The 23,780-nt window shown below is 50.9% G+C and overlaps 1 protein-coding gene across 1 annotated transcript in view; it reads right to left on the reverse strand.

Annotated features, from left to right (window-relative positions):
• LOC100077392 (protein FAM171A1) overlaps window positions 1-12,042 on the reverse strand; it is an 81,184-nt gene extending 69,142 nt beyond the window's left edge. Inside the window, 1 exon segment of the mRNA XM_029078435.2 lies at window positions 11,970-12,042. The gene's annotated coding sequence lies outside the window, so the exon portion shown is untranslated.
• Between the last annotated feature and the right edge of the window lie 11,738 nt (window positions 12,043-23,780).

The raw sequence follows: 23,780 nt of genomic DNA on the forward strand, positions 1-23,780 counted from the left end.
AACAAAGCCAGCCCTTCGAGGGGGTCGTGACCCCTCCACGGAGATTCGGAATGGCTCCATCCTCGGCTAGAAGGGCCCTGGAACATTAGCTCATTTGCCTTTCGGGAAAACATACAGGAGAAAAGAGGGCGGAACAAGAACCGGAATCTGTAAAGACGCAGAGAAATGCAGTCTCAGCGGATCACTGATAAACCACAGCGGCGGCAAACAGACAACAGGGTGACAAATCAATCACTCGATCATATTTATTGAGCTTACTGTGTGCAGAGTGCCGTACTAAGCGCTTGGGAGAGGACGATACAGCCGGTAATACTAACGATAATAACGATGGCATTTGTTAAGCACTTACTGTGTGCCGAGCAATGTTCTAAGCTCTGGGAAAGACACAAGGTAATCACGTTGTCCCATGTGGGGCTCACAGTCTTAATCCCCATTTTACAGATGAGGTAACTGAGGCACAGAGAAGTTAAGTGACTTGCCCAAGATCCCTGCCATCACATGGGTCACAATCTAGAGGACGACGCAGACAGTATTATTAGTAAATTACGGATATATACATAAGTGCTGTGGGGCTGAGAGAGGGGTGAATAAAGGGAACAAATCAGAGCGATATAGAAGGGAGTGGGAAAAGAGGAAATGAGGGCATAGTAGGGGAAGACCTGTTGGAGAAGATGTGCCTTCGAAAAGGCTTTGAAGGAGGGAAGAGTAATTTTCTGTGGAACATGAAGAGGGAGGGGGTTCCAGGCCAGAGGAAGGACGTGGGCGAGGGGTCAGCGGCGAGATAGATGAGATCGAGGTACAGTGAGTAGGCTGGGGTTAGAGGAACCAAGTGCGTGGGCTGGGTTGGAATACGAGAACAGCGCGATGAGGTAGGAGGGCGCACGGCGATTGAGTATTTTAAAACCGATGGTAAGGAGTTTCTGTTCGCTGCGGAGTTGGATGGACAACCACTGGAGTTTTTTGAGGAGTGGGGAAAACATGTCCTGAACGTTTTTGTAGAAAAACGACCCGGGCAGGGAGAGTGAAGTTTGGACTGGAGAGGGGAGAGTCAGGAGGTAGGGAGGTCCGCAAGAAGATGGCAAATATCTGTCGGGAGGAAGAGTTCTTTATTTTTTCATTTCTGGGTTCCCTTCTATTCTCCGTCTACACCCACTCCCTTGGAGAACTCATTAGTTCCCATGGCTTCAACTACCTCCTCTGTGTGGATGCTACCCAAAACTCCACCTCCGGCCCCGATCTCTCTCCCTCTCTGCAGTCTCGCAGTTCCTCTTGCTTTCGAGACATCTCTCCTTGGATGTCCTCCCATCACTTCAAGCTTAACATGTCCAAAACAGAACTCCTTATCCTCCCACCCAAACCCTTTCCTCCCCGCTGATTTCCCATCCCTGTAGACGGCACCGTCAACCTTTCAGTCTCACAAGCCCTTAACCTTGGTGCTATCCTTCGTTGTGCGCCCTCATTAAACCCAATATCCAGTCTGTCACTAAATCCACCTTCACAACATCACTAAAATCCACCCTGTCCCCTCCACCCAAACTGGTACGACGTTAATACTATCAATTTATCCTGGCTAGATTACTGTGTGAACCTCCTTGCTGACTTCCCAGCTTTCTGCCTCTCTCCACTCCAGTCCATACTTCACTCTGCTGCCCAGATAATTTTTCCACATCAAAGTTCGGGACAGGTCGTCCCACTCCTCAAAAAAACTCCAGTGGTTGCCCATCCATCTCCACATCATACAAAAACTCCTCACCATTGGCTTTAAAGCACTCCGTTACTCTGGCCTGCAAAGCTCTCCCTCCTCAATTCCGACAGACAGTTACTCTCCCCCCCTTCAAAGCCTTATTGAAGTTACATCTCCTCCAGGAGACCTTCCCTGACCAAGCCCCCCCCACCTCTCTTTCCTCTTCTCCCACTCCCTTCTGCATCGCCCTCTGTTCTCCCCGCCGCCTTGCAAGTCCTAAAGCACTTTTGTACATATCTGTAATTTTTTTATATTAATTTCTGTCTCTCACCCTCTAGACCGTAAACTCATTTTGGGCAGGGAATGTGTCTGTTTATTGTTGTATTGTATTCTCCCAATTGCTTTAGTTCACTGCTCTGTACAAAATAAGCGCTCAAAAGATAGGATTGAATGAATGTATTGAATGAATGAATGGATTTGTTAAGCACTCACCGAGTACCAGGCACTGTACTAAGAACTGAGTCGGATGCAAGATAGCCAGTTAGGAAACAGTCCTTGTTCCATATGGGGCTCACAGTCTTAATTCCCATTTTACAGCTGAGGGAACTGAAGCACAGAGAAGTGAAGTGACTAGCCCAAAGTCACACAGCAGAAAAGTGGCAGAGCCGGGATTAGAACGCATGGCAAATAAAAATGAAATAACCACCTTACCCAATCCACACACGCCATACTTGCATGTGGGGATTATTATTATTATTTTTATAGTTGTTATTATTACTAGTATTATTATTATGGAATTTGCTAAGCTCTATGCTCCAGACTCTCTACTATGCACAAGATAATCAAATTGGAAACAGCCCCTGCCCCACACTGGGCTCACAGTCTAGACAAGCAGGAATAGGATTTAATCCCCATTTTACAGATGAGGGACTGTGGCAAAGAAAAGTTAAGTGACTTGCCCAAGGTCACACAGCAGGGACAGGGCAGATTTGGGATTAGAATACAAGTCATCTGACTTCTAGACCCGAGCACTTTCCACTAGGCCGCGTTGAATGGCTTACTTTTGTTTTTCTCAATTGTATCTATTAACACATTTACTTATTTTATATTAAATTCATTCAATCATATTTAGTGAGCGCTTGCTGCGTGCAGTATAAATCATTTATACTTGCCTTCCCCATTAAACTGCAAGTCCCCAAGCACAAGGACTGTAGCACCTAGTTCATAGTAGACGCTAAGTACGCGTTGCTTCTGTGCTGATGGTGTAATACTGTTCTAGGAACTAGTAAATATTCAAAATAAAACTGCATTCCAGTCAATCCCTGCACTGAAAAGAGGAACAGAAGTAATAAACAATTTTATGGATCATATTTATTGAGCGCTTACTACGTTCAGAGCTTGGGAGAAGGCTGGGCGCTTGGGAGAGTATACTATGTGAGCTCCAAGCGGGCAGGGCATGTGTTTGTTTATTGTTATATGGTACTCTCCCAAGTGTTTAGTACAGTGCTCTGCACACAGCAAGTGCTCAATAGATATGACTGAATGAAGAGAGTCGGTAGACACGTTCCCTGTCCACAACAAGTTTACAGTCTAGAACGGGAGACACTAATATAAACAAACACATTACAGATATGTCCATAGCGACGTAGGGCCGAGGAAGGGTGAATAAAAAGTGCAAATCTAAATGCGATTTAACATCCAATACAAAAGTGCTACTCCGCAAGACAGTGGAAAGAGCCCAGGCTTGGGAGTCAGAGGTTGTGGGTTCTAATCCGGGCTCCGCCACCTGTCAGCTGTGTGACTTTGAGCAAGTCACTTATCTTTTCTGTGCCTCAGTTATCTCACCTTGTATCTACTCCAGCGCTTAGGACAGTGCTTGGCACACAGTAACCGCTTAACAAATTCCACGATGACGACGATGATTATTATGACAACTCCCCCAACCTCCTCAGCCAGGAACCAGAAAAATCTCCAGGTTGATGAAGAATATTACTAACTCTACACTTCGAAAATGGCAGCAGGGCACAGCCGACCTGATCTCTGCTACAGGACTGATAGGGAGATGTGCGAAAACAGTATCAAAATGCTTGTCCTCTTTTCATTCCAAACCCTTTCATATTAATAACCTTTTGCAATAGAGGCCATTACTAGGGGTTCACCTCTGATATTCAACCCACACATTCAATCTGTCGCTCTATCTTGTCAGTTCTACCTTCACCACACCGCTCAAATCTGCCCTTTCCTCTCTGTTCCAACCGCTTCCACGATCACCCAAGCACTTATTCCCCATCTTGACTTCCTGTCTCAGCCTCCTTGCTGACCTCCCCGCCTCCGGTCTCTCCCCACTTCAGTCCACACTTTACTCTGCTGCACGGATCAATTTTCTAAAAAGCACTCAGTGGCCATCTCCCCTCTCTTCAAAACTTCCAATGGTTGCCCATCCACCTCGGCATAAGCTCCTTAAGGCCAGGGAACATATCTGCCAACTCTCTCAAGAGTTTAGTACAGTGCTCCGCACAGAGTAAGCATTCAATAAATACCATGGATCGACTGGCTGATCAAACAGAAACTCCTTACCCTTGTACTTTCCCAAGAGTTCCGTATTATTATTATTAATACGGTATTTGTTGAGCGCTTCCTGGGGTAGACATAAGGTAATCGGGTTGTCCCACGTGAGGCTCACGGCCTTAATCCCCATTTCACAGATGAGGTAACTGAGGCACAGAGAAGGTAAGTGGCTTGCCCAAGGTCACCCAGCAGACAAGCGACAGAGCCGGGATTAGAACCCACGTCCTCCGACTCCCAAGCCCGTGCTCTTTCCACTAAGCCACGCTGCTTCTCGGTACGCAGTAAGCATTCAATAAATACCACTGATTGATTGATCGACCGACTGATTCCACAGAAACTCCTTGCCATTACCTTCAAGGTACTGAATCATCTCCACCCTTCCTACCTTACCTCAAGACTGGAAGCTTGTTGTGGGCAGGGAATGTGTCTATCAGCTCCGTCGTATCTCATTCTCCCAAGCGGTTAGTACAGTGGATTTACGCCCAGCAAGTGCCCAACAAATACACTGATGGATTACCCGGCTAATCTCCCACTACAATGCAGCCCGTACACTCCTTTTACGCCAACCTACTCGCTGTATCTTGATGTCATCAACATCGCTGCCGACTACATCCTGCCTCTGGCCCAGAACTCCCTCCTCCTACGAATCAGACAGACCTGCTGTCTTCCCAACTTCAGACCCTACTGAAATCACACCTCCTCCGAAAAATCTTCTTGGACTAAGTTCTCATCTCCCATAACCCTATTTTCCCTCCCTTCTGCCTCATCTGGGCCTTTGGGCCCAATCCCTGAACATTTAATCCTCACCTAATGTGTCTCCCCTGCAAGACTGTAAGCTTCTTGAGGGCAGAGATCTCGTCTACCCGCTCTACTTAGTGCTTAGCATGGTGCTCTGCACACATTAAGGACTCTGTGGAGAGAGCCCGGGCCTGGGAGTCCAAAGGACCTGAGTTCTAGTTCCAGTTCTGCCACTCGCTTGCTGTGTGACCTTGGGCAAGTCACTTAACTTCTCTGTGCCTTAGTCAGCTGTAAAACAGGGATTAAGACTGCGAGTCCTATGTGGGACAGGGACTGGGTCCATCCCGATCTGCTTCTATCCACCCCAGCTCTTTATAGGGTGCCTGACCCAGAGTAAGTGCTTAACAAATGCCAAAATAATAATAATAATAATAATCATGATGTGGGACACAGACTGTGTCCAACCTGATTACAATGTATCTATCCCGCATTTAGAACAATGCCTAATAATAATGATAATAACAACACCACTTATTATGGTATTTGTTAAGCGCTTACTATGTGCCAAGCCCTGTTCTAAGCACTGGGGTAGAGATAGCATTTCTTAAGCGCTTACTATGTGCCAGGGACTGGACTAAGCGCCTAGACATAGTAAGTGCTTAACAAATACCATTAAAAAAACTCAATGAATACCACTGATTGATTGACATGAAAAGCCATGGGCGAGGATGAGGAGAAAGCCTAGCAACAGAATAACATTATGGGAGTGTTTCTTCAAACTCAAGTTTATACTTTCTTCAAACTCAAGTTTACACTTGCAGTCATAGTATGCTGACACAGAAAATAAACTTCACCATTTTAATGTCTTTTAAAACTAGGAAATTATAATTAATAATAATGGTTTTTGTTAAGCACTTACTACGGGTCAAGCACTGTTCCCTTTCTAATGGTATTTGTTAAACACTGTACTAAACACTAGAATAGATACAGATAATCCGGTTGGACACGGTCCACATCCCACAGGAGGCTTACGGTCTCGAGCGTCACTTTACAGATGATGTAACCGGGACACAGAGAAGTCAAATGACTTGCCCAAGGTCACACAGGAGATAAGTGACAGAGCTGTGATTAGAACCCAGGTCTCTTGACTCCCAGGCCTGTGTTCTATCCACTAGGCCGTGCTGCTTCTCAATACCTCTCTCCTCACCACTGAAAAGTTTCCAGTCATGATTTTAAAATGATTTTCAAAGCACCTCCAGGAGAAATAACATGATGGGCCTCGCTGCAGCTTTTTACAGAGGGGCTTATTCAGGGTCCAGAGTACTCTCCCAGAGTAATGCGGAAACTAGTGTAAAAAAACCCTTTAAATGGAAAACCCACAGGCTCTGCTCGACGGAAACTGGAAATCAGTCAATCAGTGGTACTTAATATTTATTATGGTATTTGTTAAGCACTTACAATGTGCCAGCCACTGTACTAAGCCCTGGGATAGATACAAGATAATCAAGTTGGACACATTCCCTGTCCCACATGGGGCTCACAGTCCTAATCCCCATTTTACAGATGAGGAAACTGAGGCACAGAGAACTGAAGCGACTTGCCCAAGGTCACACAGAAGATAAGTGGAAGAGCTAGGATTAGACTCCCAGGCCCGCTGCTTCTCGAGTGCTGAGTGCTTACTGTGTGCAGAGCACTGTTCTAAGCACTAGGAAGAGTACAATATACCAAAGTTGATAGACATGTTCCCCGCCCACAAGGAGTTTATAGCGTTTAGTACAGTGACTGGCATATAGTAGGCACTTAACTCTAATAATAATAATTATTATTATTATTAATGATTATTTACAGTCTAGAGGCAGAGCTTGGCATTCTTTTGCGAGGATTCTCATCCTAGAAAATTCAAAACCCCAAAGTCTTAAAAACCTTTTTCTACTTTCAGGAATCTCCAAGGACCTACTGTTAAACTTGCTGCCAGACAGATGTTATGACTAATACGAACTCCACCTATCCTCGGTTCAGTGCCAGAAGAGTTTACACAGCAGCGAAAAATTTGGGCTCAATTTGAGTGGCCACATTATTCAAATCACAACCCCCACACAACTGCCTTCATGTGTTGGAGCCTCAGAAAACACCAGTTTTCAAAAATAAATGGACAGTCCGAAAGGTTTTTTGGGTTTTGTTTTGTGGTTTTTTTTATAGGGTACTTGTGACAGGCACCATACTAAGCACTACGGGAGACTCGGAATAATGAGGTTGGACACAGTCCATGTCCCTCGTTGGGGCTCACGGTCCTAATCCCCATTTTTACAGATTAGAATCCAGGTCCTCTGACTCCCAGGCCTGGGTTCTTTCCATTAGGCTTTGCTGTGCCTCAGTTTCCCCCCACCTCGCCCCATTGATTCAACAGCATCTACTGAATCTCAATCGACAATCAATCGTATTTACTGAACACTTACTATGTGCAGAGCAGTATACTAAACGCCTGGGAGAGTACACCCTAAGAGAGTTGGTGGACACGCTCCCTGCCCACCGTGAGTTTGCAATCTAGAGGGGGATACAGGCATTAATAGAAATAAACTGCGGATACGAACGTAGGTGCTGTGGGGAGGAGGGAAGGGCGAATAAAGGGGGCAAACCTAAGGGCCAAGGCGACAAAGCAGGGAGTGGGAGAAGAGGAAATGAGGGCTTAGTCGGCAAAGGACTCTTGGAGACGTGCCTTCGATATCAGAATCTAGCCCGGCGCTTGGCATGTTGTAAGGGTCTAACGAATACCATTAAAGAAAGAAAGAGAGAGGGGCTGGTGCAGTAAAGGTCCAATTAAATGTAAAATATGACTACACAGAAACATGTCAAATAGCAAAAAGAGCCCAAACACTGGATTTTCATACGTCACTTACTGAGTCGTGCCGAGTACTAAGAGATTGCCGGAAAGAGTGCAGTGCCCGGATGCAGAAGGGCTTAGTCTGATAACACGTGGCCCAGGGAAGACAGCTTGGGCCTGCAAGTCAGAAGGACCTGGGTTCTAATTCCAGTTCCGCCACTTGTCTGCCATGTGCCCTAATGACAGTGATAATAATAATTACGGCATTTGTTAAGCGCTTACTTTGTGCCAGGCAGTGTAGTAAGCGCTGGGGTGTATACAAGTTGGGTTGGGCACAGCCCCTGGGGATTAAGACTGTGAGCCCCATGTGGGACAACCTGATTCCCCTATGTCTACCCCAGCGCTTAGAACAGTGCTCTGCACATAGTAAGCGCTTAACAAATACCAACATTATTATTATTATTACGTGGGGCTCACAGTCTCGATCCCATTGTACAGATGAGGTAACTGAGGCACAGAAGAAGTTAAGCGGCTTGCCCGAGGTCACAAGGCGGATTGGAACCCAGGTGCTATAACGTAGGCCTTATCTTTCTCTTCCGAGAGGCAAATCACCCTCAGAGTGTTTACATCTCCTAATCTTCCACGCCTGTTTCTGGATCGGGAAGTCTTGGCCTAGGCTAAAGCTCTCCGCAAAGAAAGCCGAAGTCTCTCTGCTTTTAGGTAGCCAAGAGTTTTCGTCAATCAGTCAACTGTACTTATTGAGCCCTTACTATGTTGGGAGCACTGTATGAAGCACTCGGGAGAGAACAATATGACAGCGATATAGACTCGTTACACGGAGCTTAAAATCTAGTGCTTACATTTTAAAGGAAGGAGGTATATCAAAGTTTTTAGGGAAGAAAAAGACCTTGGAAGTGTATCTTTTTTTTTTTGGTAACACCCAAATTTCCCTCACCTTACCCGTTCATGTCCGCCAGTCAGTCACACCCCAGCGCTCAGAGTTGAGAGTCTTAACTAAACAGCTGCAAGGCGGGCAGCCTTGGCTCAAAGCTAAGTTGCCAAGTCTCTAATGAAGTAGGGCCCGTGTAAACCAAGTGTTGGTTTCTAGAATTCACCCAAGGGAGGCCTCGTCAAACCAAAAGCAACTCGATATCCATGGATTCATCAGTTCCCACTGAGCTTTCGCTCGTTCTATAGAGCTATAGCTGACGGCGATCCTAGTTTCCACAATAAAAGCAACATTACGGTGAGTTGCCGGTGCGACCACTGTCCGATTCCGGCACTTTGCACCCCCGCCAGAAACGGCTTTATGGTAACGCAACAGTGCGTCAACAGAGTCTGGAGGATGAGGCGCATCTCGATTCCCCAGGGAAGCGACGATTTGCAAATGCCCATTTCAGTAATAACCAACTCCCGCAAGAACGCGTTTGCCAGGATGAAAAAACCCAAAGGAAACATGGAAACCGAAAAAGGAGGCACCCGGAAGCAATCCCTGCCACCTCAATAACGGACTTGTATTCCTTTCGAAAAACTTAGCCACCACATCCCACTCAGAAGACGGCGACAAGGTGCATCAAAGAACAGCCGATGATCCCGTAAAGTCGTCACCTTCACTACTTGGCGTTAACATTTCCGGGGAATTTATTACAAAATCTGAGGGGGGGGCTTTTCAGATCCCAGCCCTCTTTCTAACCCCTTTAACTTTAGAAAACACAACCAAAATGAAAATGGCCTTTTAGAACGAGAGGCTCCATCTGAAGTGGTTTTCATCATCTCTAGGAAACACAACCAAAATGAAAATGGTCTTTTAGAACGAGAGGCTCCATCGGAAGTGGTTTTCATCAACTCGATGGTATTTACAGAGAGCTTACTGTGTCCAGAGGACTGTACTAGGCGCTTGGGAGAGTTCAATACAATCCACGAGGGTTTTACCTCCAAAACATCGACATCAGGCTGGATATTTGACAGACGCAGGTGAAACCACTTTAGGAGATGAAGAGCTGTGGGGATTTGCAGACCACCACGACAGAACTCGGGAACTCATCGCGAAAGAACCTCCGCGGCACCCTACACGCCACTATGGCCCCGCCGAAGACGGTACTCGGGACCACTTTCACCACTCAAACAGACGGAATCCTACACGGATGGCTAGGCCACGACCACCACGAGGGAAGCGCCGGCGCGACCCGAAACGGAAACTGTCCGGTTTCCAGCCTCCTCTATTAACCTGACTTTGAAGAAGAAATGGAGCGGGACGAAAGAGCCGCACGTCCTCTCGGTTGGCTAACGACGGGGCGACGGACCAGCACCACCCGGGAGGCGGAGGCCCGTAAATAGCCGGCTTGCCAAACCGAACAAGCGTATAGAGGACCTGTTTTCCGCTCTGTAAAATGGCTTCGGGGAAGAGGGCGGCCCCGGGGATATTAAGCAGGTTTCTGGGTGCTGAGGCCCTCGACGGTGGAGGTAGGGGTAGGGGCCGGGCACGGCCAGGGCAGGGGCCGGGCAAGGCTAGGGCAGGGGCTACGGAGGATTCCCGCTCTGTGCCCTGCTCCTGGCTCGCCAATGGCTTTCTTTTCAGTGGCAGTCGCCTTGGCAGCAGGAAGCCCAGGATCCGGGCAAAATTCTGATGGAAATAAAGGCTGACTGGACTACTGTACCATCATCATTACTGGCTTCACAGGTCTCCACGGGATGGTGGGACAGGAGGGCAGGGTGGCGGGACAGGTGGATGGCTGCTGGGCCGGTGGGAGGGTGGGCAGAGAAGGTGGTTTCAGCACGGGCGGGTAGGCAGGCGAGTAAAGGGGCAGGCGAGCGGATAGAGAGGGTGGGCGTCCGGGTGGGCAGACGGACGGATCAGAGGGCAAGTGAACGGGGGCGGGGGGAGTCTCCAAGCAAAAGAACTGAGGGGGCGATGCCGACGGCCAGGGTCGGGGCTGGGCACTGAGGGGAGTGGTTGGGAGAGGAAGAGGAGTCCTTCTGGACCCACCGGCCCCCCACTTACCCACCGGGGCCGGATCCTCCTCCGGTGAGTTTGGTGGAGGCCTGCCAACGTGGACGGGTGGAGGAGCCCGGGGCAGACAGGCCAGCGGGGAGCAGGCGAGGAGCCCGGGGCAGGGAAAAGAAGAGCCCAGGGCAGGGACCGAGGAGCCCAAGGGCACAGATGAGAGGTGCCCGGGGCAGGGAGTAGGGAGCCCAGGGCAGGGATGAAGGAGCCCGAGGGCTGGGTCTGGGGATACAGGGGCAAGGACCGAGCAGTCCGGGGCAGGGCCAAGAGGAGCCCGGGGCACGGATAAGAGGTGCCCGGGGCAAAGACCGGGGGGGGGGGGGTTCCGGGCCTGGTACAAGAGGAGCCCGGGACAAGGCTAGGGGAGGTCCGAGCTGGGACAAGAGGGGCCCGGGGCACAGATATGAGGCGCCCGGGGCAAAGGCTGGGGGGTCGGGCCTGGTACAAGAGAAGCCCAGGGCAAGGTTAGGGGAGCCCGGGGCAAGAACTGGAGAGCTCAGAGCTGGGACAAGAGGGGCCCGGGGGCACGGATAAGAGGTGCCCGGGGCAAGGCTTGGGGAGCTAGGGGCTAGGGTGCCCGGGCCTGGCGCAAGAGGAGTCCAGGGCAAGGAGGTCGGAGCTGGGACAAGAGGGGCTCGGGGCACAGACCACAGGTGCCCGGGGCAAAGACTGGGGGGTCGGGCCTGGTGCAAGAGGAGCCCGGGGCGAGGACTGGAGAGCTCAGAGCTGGGGCGAGAGAGGACTGGAGTAGGAAGAGGGCACTGGAGCCCGGGGAGAGGAGAGGGGAGCCAGGGCGTTGGAGCCGTGGCACATCGGAGCCCTGGTCATTGCAGCCGTGGGGCATCGGAGCCGTGGGGCAGTGGACGCTGGGGACGTGGACACTGGAGCCGGGGAGCATCGGGGCCGTGGAGCCGTGGGGCAGCGGAGCCGTGGAGCATCGGGGCCGTGGGGCATCCATCGGAGGCGTGGGGCAGCGGAGCCGCGGACATCGGGGCCCTGGATATCGGGGCCGTGGGGCATCGGCGCCGTGGGCAGGGGGATCCTCCGGGCCGCCCCCTCCTCGGGGCAGCGGCGCCGTCCGCTCCGGCCCGGTCCGGCCGTGGCCGCACAAAGCCCTCGCCCCCCTCCCCGCGGGGCCCGGGCCCGGTACCCACCTGGCGCCGGCGGGGTGTCCCGCGGGGCTCGGAGGGCCTGCGCCGCCCCCGGCCCGGACCCCCTTCCCGCCGACAGGCCCCCCAGCAGCAGCAGCAGCAGCAGCAGCACCGCCACCACCACCGGCACCGGCGGCGGGACCGGGGGCGGGGGCGGGACCGGCGGGCGGGGGCGGGGGGCCGCCGCCCTGCACATGTCCGCCCGCACCCGGCGCACCGGGAGGAGGGAGGCCACCGGGGAGGGGAGGAGGGAGAGCACCGCACCGAGCCGCCCCGGGGCCTGCCAAGGCGGCGGCGGCGGCGGCAGAGGCGGCGGCACCGTCCGTCCGCCCCTCCCCCCGCCCCGCCCCCATGTAACCCCTTCCTCCCCGCCGCGCTCCCTGCCGGCCCTCACCCTCCGCGGAACGCTCCGCGCCCGCCCGCCGCCTTCAACCGGGCCCCGCCTCACCCTGTGCAGAATGCTGTGCAGGGGGTGGATTCCGTCTGCGGTGCATTCAACGGGGCTCTTTCATCCCTGCAGACCGCTCCTGGACCCTCCCCCTGTGCAGAGTGCTGTGCGGAGTGCTGTGCAGAAGGTGGATTCCGTCTGCGGTGCATTGAACGGGGCCCCTGCATCCTTGCAGACCGCTCCTGGACCCTCACCCTGTGCAGAGTGCTGTGCAGGGGGTGGATTCCGTCTGCAATGCATTCAACGGGGCCCTTTCATCCGTGCAGACCGCTCCTAGACCCTCACCCTGTGCACAATGCTGTGCAGGGGGTGGATTCCGTCTGCGGTGCATTGAACGGGGCCCTGTCATCCTTGCAGACCGCTCCTGGACCCTCACCCTGTGCAGAGTGCTGTGCAGGGGGTGGATTCCGTCTGCGGTGCATTGAACGGGGCCCTTTCATCCTTGCAGAGCGCTCCTGGACCCTCACCCTGTGCAGAGTGCTGTGCAGGGGGCGGATTCCGTCTGCGGTGCATTGAACGGGGCCCCTTCATCCGTGCACAGCGCCCCTGGACTCTCACCTTGTGCAGAGCGCTGTGCAGGGGGCAGATTCTCTCTGCGGTGCATCGAACTGGGCCCCTTCATCTGCGCAGACCACTCTATTGAGTACCTGTCATGTGCGCAGCACCTTTCCGGGCACCCACTAAGGAGGTGAACAATCACTCATCCTCACCCTCCTGGACGACCGCATCAGCCTCCTCGCCGACCTCCCGGCCCCCTGTCTCTCCCCACTCCAGTCCATACGTCACTCTGCGGCCCAGATCATTTCTCTACCGAAACGTCCCGGACGTGTCGCCCCGCTCCTCAAGAAACTCCTGCGGTTGGCCAACCGCTGCGTCGAACAAAAACTCCTCACCATTGGCTTTAAAACACTCCAACCCCTTCCTACCTCACCTCAACTACCCCCCATCCTGCCCGCTTGGCTCCCCTAATGCCAACCTTCTCCCCGTGCCTCGATCTATATGTCTCGCCGGGGACCCCTGGCCCACGTCCCGCCTCTGGCCTGCCAAGCCCTCCCTCCTCAAATCCGACACGCGGTGACCCTCCCCCTCCTTCAAAGCCTCACCGAAGAGAAGCCTTCCCAGATTAAGCCCCCCTTTCCTCTTCTCCCACTCCTTTCTCCATCGCCCTGCCTCGCTCCCTTTGTTCTTCCACCTCCCCGCCCCACGGCACTTGCGTACGTACCCGTCATTTATGTATTTGCGTTCTTGTCTGTCTCGCCCCTCTAGACTGTAAGCTCGCCGTGGGCCGGGATTGTGACTGTGTACTCTCCTGAGCACTTAATACAGTGCTCTGCACACAGTAAGGGCTCAATAAACACGATCGAATGAACGAGTGACTGAAGGAACAGTGACTGCTGCCTACTACTGTGTGCAGAGCGTCGAACTAGACCTGGTCCTGTTTGGGGAAATCGCCACATGGTGAAATTCACCTGTGAGCGTGTGGCTGAAAAGTCTAATGTGGGGGTCGCGGTCCCGGCGTCACTGTGCACACAGAAAGGTCGTCCCGCGCTGTTCCGATCTGTATCTTATGATACTTGGCCCGGCTACACTGTGCACACAAAAAGATTATCCCTGCCTGCCGGGCGACCCTGGGGAAGTCACTTCACTTCTACGTGCCTCGATTTCCTCGTCTGTAAGACTGAGATTCGATACCGGTTCTCCCTCCTCCTTAGCCTGCGAGCCCCATGTGAGACAGGGGCTGTCTGAGCCGATTAACTTGTATCTACCCGAGAGCTTAGAACAGTGCTTGACACCTATTAAGTGCTCGAGTGATATGGTAAGAGTAATAATAGTGATGATCAATCCATCAAAGGCATTTATTGAGCACTTACTGCGCGTGGAGCATCGTACGAAACACTTGAAAAGGTACAATTTCCACCCACAACGGCCTTACAGTATAGAGGGGGAGGCAGAGATAAAAATAAATTATGGATATGGACATTAAAAAAAAGATGGCATTTGTTAAGCACTTACTATGTGCCAGGCACTGTACTAAGCGCTGGGGTAGATCAAAATTGGACAGAGTCAAAGGCAAAGACAGAGGCAAATCGAATTGGACAAAGTCCCTGTCCCATGTGGAGCTCACAGTCCCAATCCGCATTTTCCAGATGAGGAAACTGAGGCACAGAGAAGCAAAGTGCCCAAGGCCACACAGCAGACACGTGGTGGAGCTGGGATTAGAACCCAGGTCCTTCTGACTCTCAGGCCCGGGCTCTGTCCGCTAGATCACGCTGCCTCCTCAAAGCCATGAGAGGGGCACGGGTGAGCCAGAATACAATGGGGAGGGTCCTCCCTGCGCATGTAATTTGGAGCCTCACCCGACGACCTGCACCATTCCACAGGGCGGGGTGGAGACAGGATCGGCGCTTAGGACAGTACCGGCGCTTGGTACGGTTCCTGGCACCAAGGAAGCGCTTATTTTTACCCTCATTTTTTTCGGGGCGAAGCCCGGGAGACAGCTCCGATGACTCCAGATGCGGCGTGACCTAATGACGTCAGACATCTCATCGGGGCCTTGCATAAACAATTCGTTCTGGCTTCCGTGGGAGGCTTGATCCAGCCTTTCCCCCACCCCGGTATCCCAGACAACGCCCCAAACAGATCAACACCCCCCCGGTCACCCTCCGCATCTGTCCCCAAGCAGGACTTCGCCGCCTCTAATGGAGCAGCTGGTTCGCTGGCCTGGAAGCAGAGGAGGGCCTCGCGTACCAACGCGCGGAGATCGATCCCACCGCCCGTCTCCGCGCTGCTTTCAGGGACACCTCCACCAGCTTCAGCCCCACCTGGTGACGATTCGCTTAGTACAGGGCTTGGCGCGCCGTCAGCCCTAGATAAACACGAGTCAGTGAGCGAATCAGAGATGCGGGGATCCCTCTCCGGGTGGGGCCGGTCCAAGAATTCTCCAGAAGCGGGTGGGAGTCCTAGGACCACGCGGATCCGTGGGGACCGGGGCCTTCTGTTCGCCCGGACGTCCTCGGGGGTCGTCATGAAGGTCAGGCGTTAGAGGATTCCCGATCGGTAATTCTTCTCAAGAGTCTGCCCGGGCCTTTTTGCCCTCCGGTGGGTCTCTTCTAACCAATTCCGGCACTTGGATTTAGAGCTGGATGAATGCAGAGGACAACTGGGCAGCCGTCCCGACGGCTCAGGTTTGGGGGGATCCCCCCCCCCCCCCCAATCGCCACGCATCCCCCACATCTCCTGAAATTGTGCCCCTCTGGACCTTATCGCCTCGAACACTGGCTGGGGCATTATGAAGCAGCATGGCGTCGTGGCTAGAGCTCGGGCCCGGCAGTCAGAAGGTCATGGGCTCTCCTCCCGGCTCCGCCACTTCTCTGGCGTGGGTCTTTCGGCGAGCCACTTCAGTTACCTCATCCGAAAAATGGGGATCGAGACCGCGAGCCCCACGCGGGACAGGGACCTTGTCCAACCCGATTTGCTTGTATCCGCCGCAGCGCTTAGTGCAGTGCCTGGCACGCGGTTAGCGCTTAGCCAATACCAGAATTATTATTTTTTAAAAAGTGCTCGTTCCCCGTTGTCGCCGGTGTTAATTTTGGCACAGGGATTGGGGGATTAACTGTAGTGCTTGGCAGGAACGTCGGGACCAACTGGGCGTGATATGTTTGTGGGGGGTGGGGTAAATCGTCCAAAAATGCCAGTTATCCAGATGTACATATTCTCCCATCGGAGGCTACTGAGAGGTCGAGGAGGATTAAAACAACAGTACAGTTTATTAGATTTGGCAAGAAGAAGGCCATCTGTGGCCTTAGATCTCGGTGCAATCAATCGAGGTACCGACTGAGCACTCACTGTTTGTCGAGCACTGTACTAAACGCCTGGGAGAATACAATATATTAGATTCAGTAGACCTGGTCCCTGCCACCAAAGGAGCTCACGGTCTAGAGCGGGAGAAATGAATTGAAAAGAGTCAAGAAGGGAAGGGAATTCAACGAGAGGAAGTGGAGGTACACGACGCATTTGTGCGGGAAGCAGCGTGGCCTAGTGGATCAAGCCTGGGAGTCAGAAGGGCCTGGGTCCTAATCCCGGCTCCGCCACATGTCTGCTGTGTGACCTTGGGTAAGTCACTTAACTTCTCTGTGCCTCAGTTAATCCTTAATGGGGATTAAGACTGTGAGCCCCATGTGGGACAGGGACTGCGTCCAAACCGATTATCTTGTGTCTCCTCCGGCGCTTCACCAATAAATTATTGATTGATTATTGATTTACGGTCTAGAAGGGAGACAGACGTTAATAGAAATAAACAAATTCATGATATGAATGTCAGTGCTGTGGGGCTGAGGGAGGGATGAATAAAGACTGCAAATCCAAGTCCAAGGGGAACGCAGAAGGGGGTAGAATATGTGCTCCGTGGAGTTTGGTGAGGCCACAGAGAGACAGGTTCAGCGGGAGTTGAATTCTCAGGGGATTTGTGCGGCAGGAGAGGGGAAATAGGGTAGGGAGTTCAAATTGGGCGTGATGGCTTGGAATTGATCGGTCGGTAATCAGCAAATAGGATGGAGAGCTCAGAACCTCTGTGGAGGAAGAGGACAGTTTGGCGTGGGAAAGAAGACAGGAGGTGGTGGGCCGAAAGTGGGATTTCAGAGCTGGTGATTTGGTTTGATGATTAGCGTTGATGAGATCCACTGGGTGTCCAAATGGGAGAGGTTCAGAGAGTTGGATCTTGGCAGAATTGAGGATTGAGAGAAAGCGGTGCCTTGTTTCATAATAATAATAATGATATTTGTTAAGCGCTTACTATGTGCCAAGCACTGTTCTAAGCACTGGGATAGATGCGAAGTTACCAGGTTGTCCCACGTACGGCTCACAGTCTTAATCCCCATTTTACAGATGAGGTAACTGAGGCATCGAGAAGTTAAGTGACGCGCTCAAAGTCACACAGCTGATAAGTGGCCGAGCCGGGAATAGAATCCACGACTTCTGACTCCCAAACCCGGGCTCTTTCCACTAAGCCAAGCATGTTGTCATGTCGTACTTGTTGCTTGCAGTGCCGGGCGTGGTTTTCACATGCGCTTCCTTGTCTCCTGATATTTAATTATGAATAATAATGATTGACATTATTCATTAAGCATTTCCTATATGCCACCCCTCAGGATCGCACCTGGAGAGTTTCCGGTCCTCTACCGGTCTCGGTCTACGGGAGGGAGAGTCGAGCAGAGGCCCGTCCGTTCCATTCCTAGCTTGGCCAGCGGCTAGCGGTTGGAAGGCCATCCGCTACAAGGCAAAACTCCCCCATGCCGGGCAGCGGCGGCACGGGAGAGAGTCGAGGGCGGAGACTCGAGTTTACCCCACGGAAGGCGGCGACCGTCCACCGCTTCTGCATTTTTGCCAAGAAAACTCTACGGATCCACTACCGGAACGACGGCAGATGGAGAGCGGGGCGTTCGGGGACAGATGTGTCCGTGGCGTCGCTAGGGGTCGAAGACGACCCGACGGCTAAGACAAGACTATATGCCAAGCACTGTGCTGAGCCCTGGGCTTGATGAAGTATAAGCGGATCCGACACGAGTCCCTGTCCCTTATGGGGCTCACAGTCTGAAAGAAGGCTTAAGTCATTTTTGCACAAAAAGAGCCGTTCCTTTCTTATTACAGTGCACCGGGCTGGGCTATTTGTAGAAACGGACACACTCCCCACCAATTTTCAGCAGAATGCAGCGCTGTCTGAAGATGTATGTTACTGAAGTCCTTTACAAAATTTCCTCTCCCGTTTTTTTATTCATTCAATCATTTTTTTTGAGCCCTTACTGTGCGCAGAGCGCTGTACTAAGCGCTTGGAAAGCACAATTCGGCAACAGATAGAGACGATCCGTACCCAACCGCGGGCTCACAGTCTAGTGGGCAAGTCACTTCACTTCTCGGTGCCTCAGTGACCTCATCTGTAAAATGGGGATTAACTGTGAGCCTCATGTGAGACAACCTGATGACCCCGTATCTCCCCCAGCGCTTAGAACAGTGCTCCGCACACAGTAAGGGCTTAACAGATACCAACATTATTATTATTAGAAGGGGGGGAGACAGACAACAAGACAAAACAAGTAGTTGGGCATCAATAGCATCCAAATAAATAGAATAATAGATATTATCACATCATTTATAAAATAAATGGAATAATAAATATGTACAAAGAAACACAAGTACTGTGGGGCGGGGAGGGGGGTAGAGCAGAGGGAGGGAGTCGGGGCGATGGGGAGGGGAAGAAGAGCGGAGGAAAAGGGGGGGCTTAGTCTGGGAGGGCCTCCTGGAGGAGGTGAGCTCTCAGTAGGGCTTTAAGCATTTCCATGTGTCCGACACTGTTCTAAGCGCTGGGGTAGATACAGATGAATTAGGTTGGCTTTGTAGCTGGAGAGGGTGGTAGAGATGGATGCGGCTTAGTGGAAAGAGCCCAGGCTTGGGAGTCAGAGGACGTGGGTTCTAATCCCGGCTCTGCCCCTTGTCTGTTATGTGACCTTGGGCAAATCACTTCACTTCTCTGTGCCTCAGTTCCCTCATCTGTCAAATGGGGATGAAGACTGTAAGCCTCATGTGCGACAACCTGATTACCCCAGTGCTTAGCACAGTGCTCGGCACATAATAAGCACCTAACTGCCAAAATTATTATTATTATTACTGTGCTTGGTGCACGATAAGTGCTCAGTAAGTAGGACTGAGGGAATGAGTGAACGATACAGTCTCTGGCCCGCATGGGGCTCCTCGCCGTTTAATAGGAGGGAGAACGGGAGAACCGAGGCATAGAGAAGTTAAGTGACCAGCCCAAGGTCACACAGCTGGACAGAGCTGGGATGAGAACCCACTTAACTTCTCTGTGCCTCAGTTACCTCATCCTTACCGGGGATTAAGACCGCGAGCCCCACGCGAGGCCCGTTCTCCTTCCACTAGGGTATGCTTACGGTTCCCAATTTCAGCTCATCCGACGGCAGCCGGGAGGATAAACTGCTGCTGTCAATGTTCCTCCCTGGTCCTGCCCGGTACAGCTAGTTTGAGGTGAGCGTAGCTTCGAAGGACTGACTTTATTCCAGGACTCAATTGCTTGGCCCCCGGACTTGCTATTTAATTTTAGTTTCGAGTCCACACGTGACCCCGATGGAACTGTAGTCTAATGTGTAACCTGTGTAACCTGTGCTGTGACTCCCACCTCTGCCAGTGACCTGCTGTGTGACCTCGGACAAGTAGCACAAGGGCCGGATGCCCCCCAGACACCCTTTTCCCACAGCCTAGGAGGGCTCGTAGGAGGTTTCCCGGTTAGCCGGGGGTCGGGCTATCCGGGTGATGCCCCGGCGTGGTTTAGCGGAAAGAGCCCGGGCTTGGGGGTCAGAGGTCGTCGTGGGTTCTAATCCCGGCTCCTCCTCTTGTCACCTGTGTGACTTGGAGCAAGTCACGTCACTTCCCTGTGCCTCAGTTACCTCATCTGTCAAATGGGGATGAAGACTGTGAACCCCACGTGGGACAACCTGATTACCTTGTATCTACCTCAGGGCTTAGAACAGGGCTCGGCACATAGTAAGGGCTTAACAAATACCATCTTTTTTTTTCTAATCCCGGCTCCACCACTCTTCAACTGTGTGACTTTGGGCAAGTCACGTAACTTCTCTGTGCTTCGGTTACCTCATCTGTAAAATGGGCATGAAGACTGTGAGCCCCTCGTGGGGCAACCTGATTACCTCGTATCTACCCCAGCGCTTAGAACGGTGCTTGGCACATAGTTGATGCTTAGTAACTATCACAACTATCACTATTACCAGCTGGTAATACGCTGTGAGTGGTCATGAGGGAAATCGATCCATCAGTGGTGTTTATTGATTGCTTGGGAGAATACAAAGGAGAGAGTTGGTAGACAGGTGCCGTCCCACAAGGGGTTTACCATCTAGAGGGTTGTGGGGCTAAGAGGTGGGTGAATCGTTAGTGGTCGTGGGCAGGGAATGGGTCTCTTTATTGGTATATTGTACTCTCCCAAGCGCTTAGTACAGTGCTCTGTACACAGTAAATACTATTGAATGAATGAATTCGCTGCCGAGACCAGAAATGGCCCAGTCCTGGATGAGGAGCCAGTGGAGGCTGCCCTCTTCAGGATCCGGCTCCTAAGAGGCAAGCACGCTCCGGTCAACCCTGGGTTCCCACTTCCAAGGAGAAAACCCCAGCTTTCTGCCCCTTGGTGCTCAATCCATCAATCAGTGGCACTTCCTGAGCGCCTACTCTGTACAGAATACTGTACTAAGCGCTTGGGAAAGTACATTATAACAGAGATCGTCCACACGTTCCCTGCCACCCGTCTACTCTCCTCCAGGTCGGTTATGGAAATAACCTTAAATTTGGTTGCTTCAGTAATTTACCGTAGCACCTTTTTCCTTTTTCCTAGGGATCATCTCTCCTAACTCTATTAAGCTCTCCCAAGTGCTTACACAGTGTAAGCACCCAATAAATTCTTGTAGAAGAAATAATGCATATAATAATAGTATAAATGTAAATACTTGTACAATAAATAATTGAAGTATTTGTTAAGCTCTTATTATATTCCAGGCATTGTACTAAGCACCCATAAATACTTGTAGTAGAAATACTGTATCTAATAGTATAAATAGAAATACTCGTGCAATAAATAATTGGAGTATTTGTTAAGCTCTTATTATGTTCCAGACATGGTACTAAGCATCCAACAAATACTCGTGTAGAAATACTGTCTATCATATAATAGTATAAATAGAAATACTTGTGCAATAAATAATTAGAGTATTTGTTAAGCTCTTATTATGTTCCAGACATCGTACTAAGCATCCAACAAATACTCGTGTAGAAATACTGTCTATCATATAATAGTATAAATAGAAATACTTGTGCAATAAATAATTAGAGTATTTGTTAAGCTCTTATTATGTTCCAGACATCGTACTAAGCATCCAACAAATACTCCTAGTAGAAATACTGTCTATCATATAATAGTATAAATAGAAATACTTGTACAATAAATAATCGGAGTATTTGCTAAGCTCTTATTATGTTCCAGACATCGTACTAAGCATCCAACAAATACTCGTAGGAGAAATACTGTCTATCGTATAATAGTATAAATAGAAATACTTGTACAATAAATAATTGTAATATTTGTTAAGCTCTTACTATGTGCCAGGCACTGTGCTAAGTGGTTACGAGCAAATGGGTCCGGACACAGTCCCACGTGGGGCTCACAGTCTTAATCCCCCTTTTTACACAGGAGGGAACTGAGGCACAGAGAAGTGAAGTGACTTGCCCAGGGTGGGGACAAGTGGTGGAGCTGGAATTAGAACCCAGGTCCTTCTGACTCCCAGGCCCCGGGCTAGGCCACGCTGCTTCTCTACTACAGCCTCTCGACTGTGAACTCGGTACGGGCAGGGAACGTGGACGGTACTCTCCCAGGTGCTTCGTCCAGTGCTCTGCACATAGCAAGCGCTCAATACATACCTCCACCACTTGTCAGCTGTGTGGCTTTGGGCAAGTCACTTCACTTCTCTGGGCCTCGGTTACCTCATCTGTAAAATGAGAATGAAGACTGTGAGCCCCACGTGGGACAACCTGATCACCTTGTATCTCCCCCAGCGCTTTAGAACAGTGCTTTGCACATAGTAAGCGCTTAACAAATACCATATTATTATCATTATTACCACGGATTGATTGATTGATTGAGTAATTCATGCTGAATGTGAATTTTTTTCAATAATCCCAGGACTATATTGCTCTTCTTCTTCTACATGAAAGCCGGGCTGCAGAATGACCAGAAGATGGCGCTGCTGCATCTCCTGATTCCCAGATAATAATAATAATAATAAAAAATGCTAATGACGATGATAATAATGGTGGTATATGTTAAGCACTTACTACGTGCCAGGCACTGTACTAAGTGCTGAGCTGGATACAAGATAATCAAGTTGGACACAGTCCCGGTAATCCCCGCTCCGCCGCCTGTCAGCTGTGTGACCTTGGGCGAGTCACTTCACTTCTCTGGGCCTCAGTTCCCTCATCTGCATAGGGGGGATGAAGACTGTGAACCCCACGTGGGACAACCTGGTTACGTGTATCGCCCCCAGCGCTTAGAACAGTGCTTGGCACGTAGTAAGCGCTTAACAAATACTACGATTATTATTATTCTAAATACTATTATTATTATTATTATTCGTTCATTCAGTCGTATTTATTGCGCACTCACTGTGTGCAGAGCACCGTACTAAGCGCTTGGAAAGTACGATTCAGCAACAAATAGAGACAATCCCTGCGAACAACAGGCTCGTAATCTAGAAGGGGGAAGACAGGCATCCAAACAAATATAGAGGCTTACTGTGTATAGAGAACTGCCCTCTCCTCTGTCTGGCAAAACTATTTCTCCACCCTATTGACACCCACGCCCACCCCCCTCTCCAGTTGTTCCAGACATTTAACTCCCCCCACCACCCCCATCCCTTGCTCCCAGTGACCAGGTCACTTACTTCATCAACAAAATTGACACTATCAGGCGTGATCTCCCAAAAATCTGCCCTGTCCCTCTCCGGTCCCTCCCTTCTCCTACCCTTTCTTCAACTCTCTCATCTTCCCCAGCACTATCTCCAGCAGAAAATCTCCTCCCTTCTCTCAAAATCCAACCCCTCCATTTGTGCCTCCAACCCCGTTCCTTTGCACCTCATCGAGACACTTGCATTCCCTGACTAAGATCTCCTCTCCCCTCTCCCACTCCCTTCTGAACCGCTCTTACTTGCTCCTTCATTTATCCTCCCTCCCAACCCCACAGCATATATGTATACACATGCATCTATCTGTATATATCTGTAATTTATTTATCTCTTTCTTAATTTATATTACTGCCTGTCTCCCACTCTAGACTTGAGCTCATTGTGGGCAGGGATGTGTCTATCTGTTGTTCTACTCTCCCAAGTGCTCAGTACAGTAAGCACTCGATAAATATGATCGTGTGAATGAATGGATGAATGAATCCGTTGGAAAATTCTGATGTTTCCTTTTTCCTAATCCCCAAATCGCCTCTTAATATCAAACCCACTTTTCCCTTACGTATTCGCTCCCCGCTAAATGACCTCCTCCAACTAAAACAACAACCGTCCTTCTTAGGATACGGAGATGTACAGGTAGAACTTCTTTTTGTTACTTCACTCCCTAGGAATGGAGCTAACTGAGGAGAAGGGGGAAGAGATTGAGGCTGAAGGGGTTTTAAAGCAAGGGCCCACGACCGACCCAATTTTGAGAAATTGATCAATCGTATTTATCGAGCGCTTACCTTGTGCAGAGCACTGCACTAAGTGTTTGGGAGAGCGCAGTGCAACAGAAAGCTCGGGGAG

Source organism: Ornithorhynchus anatinus, chromosome 13 (assembly GCF_004115215.2).
Source record: "Ornithorhynchus anatinus isolate Pmale09 chromosome 13, mOrnAna1.pri.v4, whole genome shotgun sequence".
In the NCBI taxonomy this organism is placed as follows: Eukaryota; Metazoa; Chordata; class Mammalia; order Monotremata; family Ornithorhynchidae; genus Ornithorhynchus; species Ornithorhynchus anatinus.